At 38.2% G+C, this 13342-nt stretch overlaps 2 pseudogenes across 2 annotated transcripts; one reads left to right on the top strand and one right to left on the bottom strand.

The window, feature by feature from the left end:
• Positions 1–3595: 3595 nt before the first annotated feature.
• LOC308434048 (calcyclin-binding protein-like) lies at positions 3596–4256 on the bottom strand (annotated as a pseudogene). The gene has a single exon. The product of its transcript is annotated as a calcyclin-binding protein-like (transcript).
• A 7073-nt stretch (positions 4257–11329) lies between these two features.
• On the top strand, positions 11330–12192 carry LOC308433980 (nucleophosmin-like; annotated as a pseudogene). The gene is made up of 2 exons: positions 11330–11890; positions 11975–12192. The product of its transcript is annotated as a nucleophosmin-like (transcript).
• Positions 12193–13342: the final 1150 nt, after the last annotated feature.

Here is a 13342-nt window from a genome sequence, read left to right as displayed (position 1 = left end):
TGCTCTTTCATGCTACTCGGATCTGCGTTTACGCTTAGGAAAATTCTGGTTATGGCTTCATAAATTTGTTTCTTTTATATTTTTGTCAGAATATGTGCTGACTTGTAGCTGTGGACTCTTGAAATCACTGCTTTGGAAATCATCTGCCCTCTTTCCAGCTTTCTGTTTATGTGATCTGGCATGAAATAACGCAAAAGCAGACTTTTATTGTTACTCCAATAAAATTGACGTTTGTGCCTCCTCACTGGCAAGGGTGTTTTCTGAGAACCTGAGAGAGGGAGCCTAGCAATGTTATTATATGTTTATATGCTTTCAAAACATTGGCAGAGCAAGGCATTTTAATCATGATCAATAAAGCCGTTATATTTCCAATTCCACTTTCTACCTTTTTCTTATTTCTCCTCTTTGAGATGGATTTAGAGTCATTGCGAACATTTTCTGGAGCTGGGGGAGGAGGAGATGAAGGAGGAGGAGAAGGAGGAGCTAGAGCTAGGGCAATGGTCCATCACTTAGTCGGAGGTTAGTAGGACATCCAAGGCTTTCAGTCTCTGCTATATGCATATCTAATGTAAACTATTTGGTATAGAAACATCTCCCAGCAAAGTTTGATTGTATTTGTAATGATATGTGATAACAATTTCTGTCAATTGTTGAATGTCTCAAAACAAAACATTGTGAAAATTATAATAAAATGAATTACCATCAACTTTTACAGAACATCAAACTATCTTTTAAACTCATCTTCTAATAGAAAATAACATTGTACAACTGTCATAGAATTCATCAGTGATAACTAAAATCTTAGAAAATATGTAGCATTACAGAATACACTTGATCTTAGCCAAAAGGCCAAGAAGTGATAGCATTACAGAATAAAATCTCATATTTTTCTATATTTAATTATTTTAAATCAGAATTTAAGATGTTTATTATTTTCTCTCTCATATTTTATTATTATTCACTTTATATCTTGAACTGAGCATTACTCTGCAGCTCTGTATAGCCTGGATCTAACTGTATAGCACATAAAATCTGTGAAAATAAGTCCACAGCGTGTGATTAAATGTATTTGTAATAACAGAGTATAACTTCTTTTGCTAAAATGTTGAAATTATTTGCTAGGTTTTGAATTTTAATTCTGTAATTCTTAAATATGCTGCAAAATTGTATTATTTACATGGGAAAACATTAAGAAGTCTGTCTCAAATGAGCATCAAAATTCATAGGTAACCAAATTGTCTCTTAGGTTGTTCAGATTTGGGCATGGTTGAAATGAGGTGATTCTTCTCACCACCACCTCCAGATTTTAAACTTTACCATTTTGAATGCACACAAGAATAGCTCAGGAGCTTTTGGATTTTGTGCCCCTGGGTCTTATTGTTTCTGTTTATTGTATTTCTAAGAATATGAAAAGCAAAAAGTAAGAAGTTGATAAGTTTATGCCAAGAATCTAATTTGGATTGCTCAAAACTGAATTTTTATTAAATCCTTATTAAATAACTCTTCTATCCACACACAAAACATATACATTTTGTTCAACATAATCTCCAGTATAATGCCCAAGCACAAGTATTCATCTTTTAAAGAAATCCCAGATGACAAATACTGAAAATCTAATGTCTGAAATAGTGTTTGTTTACTAATCTGTCACAGTAACTTCAGTATCCTTGGTGTGAAATTTAATAGGTTTAATAGAGTTGTAATATTTGCAAGACAATTTCAGCTTTCAGTAGTGAAGATCCCTGTCATAAATAGTACCATTTTTACTTTTACGGTACTATTTAGACCACTTAAACAGTTACATAATCAATGTAAGCACAAAACAAATCAGCAGTTGATGTCCAGAGTTTGTAAATATGATGAACACCTGAGATTTAATGTCTAGTTCTAGAGAGGAAAACAGTTGAGCATCATGATGAATCAAGGAGCAAGGAATTTTTGTTCCTTACATTTCAGTCACAGAAAAATATCACTAAATATAAACTCACCTTGAGGACAGCTTCAAGATTCGAAGATAGGATTCCCATTCATATATACTAGAAATATTTATTAGAAAGAGGCCAAAGAGGATTCATCTCTGAATCAAGACTTAAATTATCTTTGAAGTGCTAAATGCTACTTAACAAATGGCCTTACTGATGTGAACAGTGTAGGAAGCACAGAAGAATCTTACTGAATTCTGACTGCCTTGCTTAGGGCGTTTGTGTTCTACCTTCCTGACTGTTCCTTCATTACCTAAAACTCCTACAATAGCTGACTGACAATTTTAATATTTACTAGTCATTTATAATACTGATATGATTACTCACTGTCATTCTCTCGTGTTTCTGGCTTGCAGCAAGGACACGGTAGAAGTCACTTGTTTTAGGTTACTGTCTTTAACGTGGCGAAGTCTACACAGAGGGGCAACGAAGACGCATACTCTTTCAGAAATGTGCTTCATGCCACATTCATGAACGGATGCTGCTGAAGTCAGTTTCTTGGTTGCTGATAACAAAAACCACTTCAGCAGCTCTGCCAAAACGTTATTTTAGTTTATGAGTTTATTTCAGTGGAGATTACATTGCTGAATCGTTTCAAAAAGATTCTATGTACACTCCTGCAGGGTACATCCCTGATCACGCCGTCCAAACTGAGCATGCCTTTTTAGACTAAGGAGGGAGCCTGGGCCAAACGTCAGCACCTAGTGTGTACTCAGAGCTAATGATATTGGCTTCCACTTTTGGTAGACACAGGCAAAAGACTCAAAATCTCCCAAACAGAGTATAGTGTTCGAAACTCCGGAGAAGTTAGAAAATGCGATGATGACTGCTATAGGGTTTTGCATAGGTTATGTGTTTTAACCTTCAAAGCTCCCTGTTGCAATGCCATCATAATCACCTTTTCTTTTTTTTTTTATTTTTTAGGTAAAACTCCAACTTTATTGAACAAAGGGATAAATGGAGTTTTCAAGTTTTCACATCATGTTTATTTTTTAAGCCATCTGATCCATGACAATACTTATCAACACAAGATATTCTTTTATTTTGGTCATTTGTGTTTTACTTTTATATTCATAAATATTTTTAAATCAATTAGTAGTACATGGTAACACATGGCACACATGCTGCTTAAGCTTGTAATAATGGGTCACAGCTCTATCATAACTTGCAAGCTCATGAACAGATTTGAATTTTATGCAAAAAATTTGCTTTTATTTTTTACATCACAGGGACTTAATGTCAGTTATAGATAAATACTTGTTTTCTATCTCCCAGCCAGAACAAAAATTTGTGATACAACATTTTCATTATGTAAGATTTCCTTTTTACATTTCAGTAAGAATGCCATATAACCTTTTCTGAAACAGAATGTCTGGGATGCTGATGAAGAACGTTTAATAAGCATATTTATTTAAATCAAATCCTCCAGTAAGAAATGGAGGATCTGCTGTCTTTACTTAGAAGGCTGTGTAAATAGTTATCTGTCGAAACTACATACCCACAGGAACAAATATGTGCAGCTCAACAAAGTTCCCTACTGGAAACATGAGCACTCCACAGCACAGTTCCCATAAGGACTTTTAAAAGCCTCAAAATTTTGTGTCTTTCCTAGCTCACTTCTCTCTGGATTCCATCCATGCTTTATTAATGGTTCGCTTCATGTCATCGTCTCCATCTTCATAAATTTTCTTTAGAAAACTCATTAATCCCTCACTAGGATCTGCCTCAGTGTCGTAGGAAGGTTTTTCTTTCTTTGCATTCTTTTCCCACCTGAGTTAAATAGTCCCATCGTGTGTTTTCTGCTTTCTTTCTACATAGGATAATAACTGGATCAGTCTTGACCTTTTTTGAGCTGCTTTCCACAGAGATAGGTTTCAAAAGATTGTTCACAATCGTGGAGTAATTCTTGCCATTGAGGATTTTTACCAGAAGATCAAATGCCCTCTCTGTGAAGTGTACCTGCACATTCTCAGTGGGAGCCGGATGAACTCCAGTTAAGGTATGTAGATTGTCACAAACTTATCTGACTGATCCCATCCATAATTACTGATTTTCACGGTGTATCCTGTTGTAAGAGGAGCAACCACAGCAGCTGGCTTGTCATTATCAAGTTCTGGTTTCTTCTGCGACTTCTGTTGCATTTTGTTCCTTTGCTCCGTCTCAATCTTGGACTTCTCACTTGTCAGAGCGTCACGTAGTCTTTCCCTTGTGCACTTCTCCAGCAGCACTTTGACTTCCTCTAGGTCTCTGCATCTCCTCCAAAGTGGAAGCCATGCTGTGGCGCGTCAGACCCGAGGCCGGAGCTGCAGCAGTGACCGAAGGAGCCAGGAAAAGCTGAGCACACCACCCACGAGTGTCACAACGCCTGCAGCGAGCTACACCGACCCGGCGGGACACGGCAGCCCGCCCTCCGCACGAGACGGCTCTGGAACCTCTCATCTTTTCTTTTTAGACAAATATGACAGATACTTTCATGTGACCTTTGGCAGACTCTGGGGTAAACAACCAGCTGATCTAGCATTTTACCTGGGAGTTATGTTTTAGGTATGAAGTATCCCTTCAAAATATGAAGAATATGGACCTCAACTAGTGAGAGGTGGTTGGATCATTGAATCTCTGACCTTGTCAATGGGATAACTTGCTGCTGTTGACTGAAAATTAGACAGTGTTGGGGTGTGTGTGTGTGCGCAAACTTTTGGAGTTGAGGCCTAGTTAGAGAAATTTGGTTCCTGGAGACTAGGTTTTCTCTCATGCTGCGCTTTGCTTCTCTTTTTGAATTCTTCTTTTCTCTTCTCTTCTCTTCTCTTCTCTTCTCTTCTCTTCTCTTCTCTTCTCTTCTCTTCTCTTCTCTTCTCTTCTCTCCTCTCTTCTTCTTTCCTTCTTTCCTTCCTTCCTTCCTTCCTTCCTTCCTTCCTTCCTTCCTTCCTTCCTTCCTTCTTCTCTCTACCTTTCTTATTAATTTATTTTCTTATATATTACATCTCAACCACAGTTTTCTCTCCCTTCTTCCCTCCTTCTGCCCCCACTTTCTCCTTCTCTCCTCATGTTATTCCTCCTCATCCACTCCTCCATTTCCCTTTAGAAAAGGGCAAACCTCCCAAGGATATCAAGTAAACATGGCATATCAAGTTACTGTAAGATTAGGCATCTCCCCTCACATTAAGCCAAGACAAGGTAACCCAGGAGGAGGACAAGGGTCCCAAAAGCCAATAAAAAACATCAGAAGTGTCCTTCACTTACTCTGTGAGGAGTCCTACCAAAGCACCAAGTCACACAACTGTAGCATACATACACAAGGCGTTGGCTAGACCCATGTAAGCTCCCTGATTGTTGGCTCTGTCTCAGCGAGCCCCTATGAGTTCAGCTTTGTTGGTTCTGTGGGTTTTCTTGAGGTGTCCTTGAGCTCTCACTGCCTCTTCCATAGGACTCCCCAAGTTCTGCCTAACGTTTGGCTGTGGGTCTCTGTGTCTGCTTCCAGCAGGAGCTAGATAAAAGCTCTGATTCCTTCTGTTTTCTTATCACTGTGAAATATGCAGCTGTGTTTCCTTCTGCCTCAGTACAGTTCTGACAGCATGGAGTGGGTCGGCACAAGCTGAAACATTCAGAGACGGAGCCCAAAACTTCTTAAACTCTTAAGTTTTTTTTTCTCTTTGAATGTCAAACACTTTATCACACCGATACAAACCAACTCTGAGAGTTAATCTTGTAAATGACCAAAGATGTTACAAGTCCGTCAGGTGTTCAACCAGTGCTGTTTCAGTCTTCATGCTTTCAGCAAGATTTAATTAAGGGTTATGTTTGTCAGGTGGCTGATCAATAAATTTTGGAGGGAACTTGAGCTGTATGAAAGGCTTGCCAGTCTTAGGGGAGGGAAAATGTCGTCAATGAAGCTTTTCTTTGTAGTAAATGGTGATTAAGAGAGAAACTCACTATTGGTTAAGGGTTTGACTTAAAAGACTGCAGAATTCTCAGCTCCAAATGGAATATATATACCTTTCCCATTTTTCTAAGTCTAGAGGCCATTATAGAAGAGATGGTACAAAGCACAAGAGCTTGGGTGATGGAGGACTATGAGGAAACGGTGTCTTCTGGACATAGCAAGGCAGATGTGTGCATGAATTCATAGCAGCTGACCTATGGACATCATGGTAATCTGTGGACATAATGGAAAGTCATTAGGAGTCAGTTTAATGCTGTGTCCATTTAGTGGCAAAATAGTGTCGCATCCCCCTTTAGGGTTATGAACTGTTTTGTTATAGGTTCTTTATAAAAATTTTTATTGGATAGTTTATATATTTACATTTAATGTTATCCCCTTTTCCGGTTCCCCCCTCTTCCATACCCTGTCTCCCTGCTTCTATGAGGATGCTCCCCCTCCCACCTACCCACTTCCACCTTAACACCCTGGCATTCCCCTGCACTGGGAGAAACAAGTCTTCAGAGAACCAAGGGCTTCCCCTCTTATTGATGCCAGAAAATGCCATCCTCTGCTACATATGTGGCTGAAGCCATGGGTTGATACTGTTGTTCTTCCGATGAGGTTACAAACCCCTTCAGCTCCTTGAGTCCTTTCTCTAACTCTTCCATTGGGATCTCCATGCTCAGTCTAATCGTTAGATGCAAGCATCCTCATCTGTATCAGTAAGGCTCTAGCAGAACCTCTCAGGAGACAGCTATATCAGGCTCCTGTCAGCATGCACTTCTTGGCATCAGCAATAGTAACTGGATTTGGTGGAGGCATATTGGATGGATCCCCAGCTGGGACAGTCTCTAGATGCCCTTTCCTTCCATCTCTGCTCCACACTTTGTCTCTGTATTTTCTTCTGTGAGTGTTTTGTTGCCCCTTCTAAGAAGGACTGAAGCATCCACATTTTGGTCTTCCCTCTTCTTGAGCTTCATGTGGTCTGTAAATTGTATCTTGGGTATTCTGAGCTTTGGGGCTAATATCCACTTGTCAGTGAGTGCATATCATGTGTGTTCTTTTGTGACTGGGTTACTTCACTCAGGATGATATTTTCTAGTTCTATCCATTTGCCTAAGAATTCCATGAAGTCATTGTTTTTAATAGCTGAGTAGTATTCCATTGTGTAAATGTACCACAATTTCTGTATCCATTCCTCTGTTGAAGGCCATCTGGGTTCTTTCCAGCTTCTGTCTATTATAAATAAAGCTCTTAACATAGAGATTTTCACCTAATTATTTTGAGACTATTCTCCTTCCTAATGGTACGAGTGGTGATGTGGTTTGTCTGAAGGTAGAGACTTGAGAGTCAATGTTCTTACATGTGGATTTCTTTTTTCTTTTCGTTTTATTTGATATGCTCTGCATTTACATTTTAAATGTTATTCCCTTCCCCCAACTCCCACCCACCCTTACCCCTCCACTTGCTTCCATGAGAGTGCTCCCACCCCCAACCACCTTCTCCACCTCAGTGCCTTGACATTCCATTACACTGGAAAAACAAGCTTTCATTGGACAAAGGCTTCTTCTCCCATTGATCCCAGACAATGCTGTTCTCTGCTACATATACAACTGAAGCCATAGGTCTCTCAGTGTGTTTTCAGTGGTTGGTATTTTAGTCCCTGGGAGTTATGGAGGGTTTGGTTGGTTGATAATGTTCTTCACATGGGGTTGCAAACTCTTTCAAAGTCCTTTCTTTAGTTTTTCCATTCGGGTCCCTGTGCTCAGTCTGATGGTTAGCTGTCAGCATCCTCAGCTGTATCTGTCTGACTCTGGAAGAGCCTCTGAGGAGTCATCTATATCAGGCTCCTGCCAGTAAGCACTTCTTGGCATCAGTAATAGTGCATGGGTTTGGTGGCTGCATATGGGATGGATTCCCAGGTGAGACAGTCTCTGAATGATCTTTTCTTCAATTCTTGCTCCTCTGTTTATCCCTGTAATTTTTCCTGTGGGTGGTTTGTTTTACCTTCTTAGAAGGACTAAGGAATCCACATCCTGAACTTCCTTCTTTTTGAGCTTAAAAAGGTCTGTGAAATCTTTCTTGTGTATTCAGAACTTTTTGAGGCTAGTGTCCACTTATCAGTGAGAGCATACTATGTGTGCTCTTTCATGACTGGGTTACCTCACTTAGGATGATAGCTTCTAGTTCTATCCATTTGTCTAGTAATTTCATAAAGTCATTGTTTTTTTTCTCTTACAACTTTATTTTTTAAAAAAGAGGGATACATATACAGATTTTAAAGGCATTTTGGCATAACATTATATGAATATTTTTGTCAGTACTTAATTCTTTTAGAGGTTTGATAGCATGCATTGAAATCCCACTAGTTACCATAAGCATGAAGTACATGCAGGACAGAACATAACATGGAAACAGGTTTATTGTTGAGTATAGATTAAGCACAGTGATCTGTGAGTACCAAAAATTGCCACAATGCTATTATCTTTGCCCTTGGATTATTAATGATTTAAGGTCCAGGTGTATCACACTCTGAGAGGGTGCTATACATTTATTTGTTTCCTAAGGACTGAGGCTTTCTTTTTTTTTTTTTTTTTTTTTTTTTTTTTTTTTTTTTTTTTTTTTTTGGCCTTTGTTTTTCTTGAGCTTCATATAGCCTGTGAGTTGTTTCTGGGGTGTTCAGAGCTTTCTGGGGTTAGTATCCAATTATCAGTGACTGCATATTATGTCTGTTCTTTTGACAGTCATTGTTTCTAATAGCTGAGTTGTACTCCTTTGTATAAATGGATCACAATTTCTGTATTGTTATAGGTTCTTGACCCAATAATGGTACCAGGTATGGGTTACATCTGTAAAGCAGGACTTAAATCCAGTCATAAAGTGGTTGGTAATGAGCACACATGGAAAGACCCATGGCTTCAGTTTCATATGTAGAAGAGGATAGCATTGTCTGGCATCAATGGGATAAGAGGCCTTTGGTTTAGTGAAGGTGTGTTTTCCCAGTGTAGGGGAATGCCAAGGCACTGAAGTGGAAAGGGAGGGAACACCTTCATGAAAGCAAGTGGAGAGGTGGTGGGATGGGAGTGGAGGGAGAGGGGATAACATTTGAAATGTAAATATAGACAATATCCAATTTTTAAAAGTGGTTATACCTATACTGCTTGTGTTACTATTATACCAATGGGCTTTTCTTGTTGGGCCATTAATTATTATGCCTTTCAGGTCTCACAGCTGGGCATGAGTGATGATCACTTTTCTTTTCTGGTGTTTGCATCAAACCTTCCAACAATATGAAAGCTAACCAGTAGGGATGAAAATTTTAGGTCAATATCAACTTCACTACTTCATGTTCTATGTTAATGTGGCAATAGTGTCTTAGCATCAAGTTCTGGAGGGTAACCAAGAGCAATGTCAACAGCTTTAACAGGACCTCATTGGTTAACAATAAAAGCAATAACCCATTCTTGGTACTGCGCTTCTGTTAATCTCTAGTGTCTGTTAGAGGAATTGTTGTCCAGTTACACAGTACCCCATTCTAATTATTTATATTTATGAATGCCTGTATCAATTTCTGTATGTGTATATGCACATACAGATTCTACCGTAGTAATTTTCCATATAACTTTTTTGAAATGTCTATTGTAACTCATCTCTCCCCATTTTCTCTCTTCTACTATGGCCTCCTCTCTCCACTTCAACTTAACTCTTCTATTTTTATTAAGTTCAATTTAACTCTTTTTAGCAGTGTATTGTATCTCCCCTGACTGTTATGTTTTAAGAATATTTGAAATCTAAGATGATCACATTCCCTATAATTTTATTTTGTTGTCATTTCAACTTCAGTAACAGACTGTTTTGGATTTTTGATGGAGATTGGATTGACTCTCTGTAGGATGACTATTTGCACTATTTGCACTACATTAATCTCACAAGTCTGGCAGCATTTGAGGTCTGTCTACCTCTTGACATATCCTTCAATTTATTCTTTTAAGCATTTTAAAGTTTATGCTGTGCAAATCTTTCACATCCTTAGATTTACTCCAAGACAATTTTAACTGACATCATAAGCTTTCTCTTTACCCACATTCTAAATTTCTGTTGATGTCAAAGTCTTAAGGTACTCATTATCAATATTGACAATGACCAAATTCTTGGTATCATGTTCCAAGATCTGTGGAGTGACCTTGAAAATAAGTTGTTGGCACTTGAAGGAAAATATCCCTTCCCAAACTAAGTCAAGCAGAATCATCCATTATTTATCATAGTTATAGAGGAAAGCAAAAGCAGAATTTGACTTCTAGTATTTCTTTTATAGGAAAATTCAAATAGAGAACAAAACTTTGGGAAGAGAAGATTACACCACTAGATTCTAGAAAGAAGGTGTTAAGTAAATGTTGTCTAGTAAAAGGGCATTGTGGCTACTGGCATTGCTCTAATAATGACTCTATTTTCCAAAGGCTTCTATTTCTTTCCCCAGGAAGATTTTAGCATTAATTAATGTGGTTCCATCTTGGAGGTTATTGTCAATGATATCAGCCTCTGTTGTGCTGCTCTGAGCCTTTCATGCTCCATTCACTACATCGCAGTGTCACCTTGTCTAGCCACAACCACTGTTATTTTATAGAGGTAAATTCCATAATAAAAATAAAAATTAAAAAAGAGAAAGAAGGTGATAAGAATGAAACCACTAAAATAGTGGAAGAAAAGTGATTCTATTAATAATATAAGTGATGCTTTTGAATTGTACTATGGTCTACATACCATCCCAAGAGTATATATTATATTTCAAGCAAATTAGGTATTATCCCTGTAAGAAAGATGGAAAATGGAGTTAATTAATGTGCATAGCTTACCGGAGACCACAAGGAGGTGGGGCTCTGATAAACATCCAGAGTCTAAATTTAGGACTTGCTTTCATTAATTTGATAGTTTTCAATGAACAGATGAATACCACCTTCCAAGATAAACTATCAATGATTACAAGTATTACCAAATTTTTTATAGGAATAAGTTATAACTTGCAGAATTTTATCTGAGTTTTAATGGCAGATAAGATTTAAAAAAAAATGTTGCAAGGAACGAACAGATTTTTTCCAGTAATTAGGACAATGTGCATATAGAAGAAATATCAGTCTTTGTATATTTGGTCATTTAAAATATAATTTCATTATAGGAATTACTTATAAAACACTTTTGATGTAGGAATTGCAAATATATCTCCTCCTATAGTAATATTTGATAGCTAGGAAGGGGACCCTTTAGGAAAAGCTATACCATAATGATATCACTAAAACTATTACCTCACATTTTTTGGAGATAAGAACAAAGGGTCGCTTGGAGGAATTCTGTCCTGTGCTTCTGTTCTGTGGAACAGTCGCAGTTGTTTTTCATCCGGCTCTTCCCACACCGAAGTGCGCGCCTCCACCTCATGGAAGACTCAGTGGATATGGACATGAGCCCTCTCAGGCCTCAGAACTACCTTTTGGTTGTGAACTAAAGGCTGACAAAGACTATCACTTTAAGGTGGATATTGATGAAAATGAGCACCAGTCATCATTAAGAGCGGCCAGTTTAGGGGCGGGGGCAAAAGATGAGTTGCACGTCATAGAGGCAGAAGCAATGGACTATGGAGGCAGTCCAATTAAAGTAACACTGGCAACTTTGAAAATGTCGGCACAACCAACAGTTTCCCTAGAGGGCTTTGAAATTACACCACCTGTGGTCTTAAGGCTGAAGTGGGGTTCGGGGCCTGTGCACATGCACAGCACCTAGTAGCTGTAAAGGAAGATGCAGAGTAAGAAGATGAAGATGAGGAGGACGTAAAACTCTTAGGCATGTCTGGAAAGAGATCTGCTCCTGGCGGTGGTAACAAGGTCCCACAGAAAAAGTAAAACTTGATGAAGTGGATGAGGATGAGGATGATGAGGACGATGAAGATGATGATAATTTTGATGAAGAGGAAACTGAAGAAAAGTTTCCAGTGAAGAAACCTGTATGAGATTCCCCAGCCAAAAGTGCACAAAAATCAAACCAAAATGGAAAACACTTAAAACCATCAACACTAAGATCAAAGGGTCAAGAGTCCTTCAAAAAAACAGGAAAAAAACTCCTAAAACACCCAAAGGACTTAATTCTGTAGAAGACATTAAGGCAAAAATGCAAGCAAGTATAGAAAAACGTGGTTCTCTTCCCAAAGTGGAAGCCAAGTTCATTAATTATGTGAAGAATTGTTTCTGGATGACTGACCAGGAGGCTATTCAAGATCTCTGGCAGTGGAGGAAGTCTCTTTAAGAAAATGTTTTAAACAGTTTGAAATATTCTGTCTTATGTTACTTCTGTAATAGCTAATATTATAATGCTAATAAATATTGTCCAGGTTCAATTGCCAAGAATGTGTTGTCTAAAATGCCTGTTTAGTTTTCACGGATGGAACCCCACCTTTTACTTGGTTTTAAGTATGCATGGAATGTTACAGTAGGACATAGTGATAGTCCTGGTCAGATGTGGAAATGGTAGGGAGACAAAAACATACATGTGAAATAAACTCAGTATTTTGATAAAGTGAAAACCAAAACCAAAACAACAACAACAAAAAACAAAGGGTCCGTCCAGAAATCTGAAAAATAAAGAATTGTTTGAGTCATATCTACTGACGTGATTATTTTTGGGTCTCCTTTGCAAAGTCAGTAATCTGAACCTACTAGCAGAAATGAAGATAAACTTACAGTAGGTAAAACACCTCTTGGGACCTTAATGTAGCTTCAGAGCCTCAGAAATTTAATGCAACAAAATATTGATTTTTTTTGAACTTTGTTGTAAGGAGCAGACAGAAGAAATGAATGCATGCACATGCGGCACACACACACACACACACACACACACACACACACACACACACACTTCTCAACAACTTTACAATGGTAATGAATTACTAAATTCAGTGGGAAGCCCTTACACTGTAAAAATCCCCCGAGTATTCTCATGGGATGGAGCACTGTCGCTCAGAGGAACGAAACAGCACACTAATGCACTTTTCTTGTCTACCTCTTAGGCTAAGATCATTCTGATGCAGTCAGCTGACTTCAGAACCATTTGTTTCCTCTCAAGAATCTTTTATGTTTCTTCTCTTTAGTTTTGTCTCACATACACGTTTTCCCCTTTATGAAACAAAGATGGAATATTTCATGCTACTTCTGTTAAAATTTCAAAAACGGAGTGTCTCAGTAGTGTTCAACAGTCTGTGAAACATTTTACCAGAAGATTATTGTTAAGACTGAACATTAGATGGAAATTTATTCATATAAAATATTTAGAAGGGAATCAAATGCCTGGCTGCACACTGTGATGTGGCATTAAGGAAGAACTCTGTTCTACATCCCTCCCTTCATAGATGATAAAATTTAGCACTGACTACATAGTTTGTGACCTCAGCACAAAAGGA

This window comes from Micromys minutus (assembly GCF_963924665.1).
Source record: "Micromys minutus genome assembly, chromosome: 21".
Taxonomy (NCBI): domain Eukaryota; kingdom Metazoa; phylum Chordata; class Mammalia; order Rodentia; family Muridae; genus Micromys; species Micromys minutus.
This window is presented reverse-complemented; position numbering and strand designations above follow the sequence as displayed.